The sequence below is a fragment of the Equus caballus genome, chromosome 5, assembly GCF_041296265.1.
Source record: "Equus caballus isolate H_3958 breed thoroughbred chromosome 5, TB-T2T, whole genome shotgun sequence".
NCBI classification, from domain to species: domain Eukaryota; kingdom Metazoa; phylum Chordata; class Mammalia; order Perissodactyla; family Equidae; genus Equus; species Equus caballus.
In genome coordinates this window covers 62753692-62757042 of record NC_091688.1, presented here as the reverse complement: position 1 = coordinate 62757042, position 3351 = coordinate 62753692, and positions in this window count along the sequence as shown.

Below are 3351 nucleotides of genomic sequence, written 5' to 3'. Positions count from 1 at the left end.
TTCCTTGTATTGGCTCCTGTTTCATAAAACCAGAGAAGAGGGTGCTGGCAGTCATTTCCCACCTCAGGCAGCAAGCCAGTCATTCACTCACTCATGTCAGCTGCCATGTCTCTCAAGGTGTCGACACTGACACCTGAACATTTTTCAAATGTGAGAGCCTAAGAGAACCTGTGGCACTAATGGCTCCAGGTCAAAGGATGGGTCTGGGACTTGAATTTCTGCATTTTCCCATTGTCAAACAAATCTCTAGCCTCTAAATCATGCACAGTCCACTCTCCAAAGTCAACCAAGAAACCAGTTGAAGGGAGCTCTGGGGCCAGACTCACCAGATCATTGTCACAACCCTCTGTTTCCTTTTGACTAGAGGCCTTGGTCACAGTATGACAGAGCACTTTTTCTTCAAAGGGCAAGGTTTCATTTCAATTTCCTTATTAAAGGACTTTATTGATTCATTCTAAGTCTTTTCAGAAGAAATGATCCAGAGATTTGTATCCTGACTCCAGCCAATCTCTCAGCCTTTGATTTACATAACTATGGAGGAACTCAGCAGAACCAGTATCTATGGTGGTTTAGTTGACAATCACATTCAAAAGAGTTCTAGTGTTATTTCTCTATCACACAAAGTTTTATTAATGTACTATTTTAAATATTCAATAAATAAAATAGCTATGATCTCAATCACTATATTCTCATTTCTACATCTCAAACACACTTTCCATGACTCAGTCTGATTGCCCTGCCAGCAAGCCAAGTATGTTAGTTTGCTATTTCTGCATAACAGTTTACTCCAAAACTTAGTGTCTGAGAAGAACATACATTTATTATCTCACAGTTTTTGTAGGTCATGAATCCGGAAGCAGCTTAGCTGGGTTCTGGTTAATAGTCTCTCACACGACTACAATCAAGATGTCAGCCAGAGCTGCAGTCATCTCAAGGCTCGACTGGAAGAGGACCCACTTTCAAGCTCTCTCACATGGCTTTTGGTAGGCCTCAGTTCTTTGCTATGTGTGCCTTTCCACAGGGCTGCCTTATGCCATGGCAGCTGGTTTGTCCCATAGCAAGAAATCTAACAGCATAAAATAAAGTACACCAAACAAGCCACAGTCCTTTTATAACCTAACTCAGAAGTGATATCTCATTAGTTCTTCCATATTCTATTCCTTAGAAGTGAGTCAAAAAGTTCAGCCCACACTCAAGGGGAGGAGATTACACAAGGTGTGGATAATATGGGGTGGAGATTATTGGGGGCTGTCATTGAAGTGGCCACCCACACCATGTTTGTTGGGTCAGGAGAAGCTAAATTGAATTATCTATATGCTAAATTAAATTGTCTATATGATAACCATGTTTTGTAAAGCAAGATTTCTGTTTCTGATAAGATAGCAGACACTATTACTAGATTAAACTTCCCACTATAAACAACAAATGTGCTAGATAAAAGCTTTAAAATATTTTATTAAGAGCACTGTTCTGTTGGAAAGAAAGTAAGGAATATGCAAGCCAGAGACCTAGTGATTGTGGGAACCAGAGAGGTAGGAGGAATTGGAGCACATTTGCCAAACTAGATGAACTTGGATTTCAGTTTTCATGGCCTTATGGACATGGGGTACAGGAGGCAAATTTCAGGGTCTGCCTAAGGTGAGGAGTCTAAGCAGAAATCTTTCCTCTTTGAAGGCAGAGATGCTGAAGTGCTGTATCTTAGTATAGCAGTGAACTAGTAATACTACTCACTTTCACCAAAGATTACATGAAAATCTGTCTGAAACTTGGCAACTTAGCAGAGGAAGGCAACATCCATATAAAGTTGAATCCATAATCTGGCTATCATGTGGACTCAAAATGCAAATTTATAGTGTCTGAGTTATCCCCAAACTCTCAAAATAAAAATTTAGTTTAAAGTAATCTCACACAGAAAGTTATCCCAGGCTCTGGCACAAGCAAAATGCACACGCTTTCTGAAAGAACCCATATTAAAATCAGCTCTCCATGAATCTCAAAAAGCAAATTTTCAATGAAATTAAACTACTTCCAGTCAAAATTCACTAAACACATGAGAAAATAAGGTACTATGAACCAAGAGAAACAACAAACAATAGGAATTGACCCACAAAACCTCAGATATTGGAGTTATTTGACACAAAATATAAATAGCCATGTTTTTCTATATTTAAGAAAATAAAGAACAACTTTAAAATATGTGCAGAGAAAAAACCTAAAGAAAGACTAAATATTTTGAAAGAGGAAAATATAATAATTGAAATTTAAAAACTTAAATAAATAGGTTTAACAGCAGATTTGATACCAATAAAGTGAGACTAATAAACAGGAAGAGTTATATGAGAAAATTAATCAGAATGTAGCTATAGTGGGTTGAACTGTGTCCCCTACAGAGGTATGTCCAAATCCTAACCCTTCGTACCAGCGAATATGAACTTATTCAGAAATGGGGCCAGCCCAGTGGAGTAATGGTTAAGTTCACACACTCCACTTTGATGGCCTGGGATTTGAAGATTTGGATCCTGGGCATGGACCTACACACTGCTCATCAAGCCATGCTGTGGCAGCATTCCACATACAAAGCAGAGGAAGACTGGCACAGATGTAAGCTCAGGAACCATCTCCCTCAAGCAAAAAAGGAAGATTGGCAACAGATGTTAGCTCAGGGCCAATCTTCTCACACACACAAAAAGAAATAGAGTCTTTGTGGATGTGATTAAGTTCTAGATTTAGGATGGGCCCTAAATCCAATGTCTAGTGTCCTTATAAGACAAAGGAGAGGGAGATTTGAAACACAGATACAGAGGAGAAGACCCATAGGGGAAAGCCATACGAATACAGAGGCAGAGATTGGAGTGATGTGTCTACAAGCCAAAGAATATCAAGAATTGCTGACAACCACCAGAAGGTAGGAGAGTGACATGGAACAGATTCTTTCTCAGAGCATCCAGAAGGAACCAACTCTGGACACTTTAGTTTTGGACTTCTAACCTTCAGAACTGTAAAAGAATGAATTTCTGCTGTTTGAAGCCACCAAATTTGCTGGTGTAATTTGTTACAGCAGCTCTGGGAAACTAATACAGTAGCACAGCACATGGAAAGAGTGGAAGATATGAAAGTGAGGTTAAGAAATGATGAGGACAGAGTTTGAAAGTCTAACATAAGTGTAACTGGAGTTTCAGAAAGAGGAGATACAAAGCATAGTAGAAACAACATTTGAAGTTATAACAGCTGAAAATATGCCAAAATTGATGAACGGTTCAATCCACAAATAAGAAGCCCAATAAATTACTTTCATACGGGAGAAAAGAAAATTACACTTTTCCCATTACTGGGTATCTATCCTAAGAACCT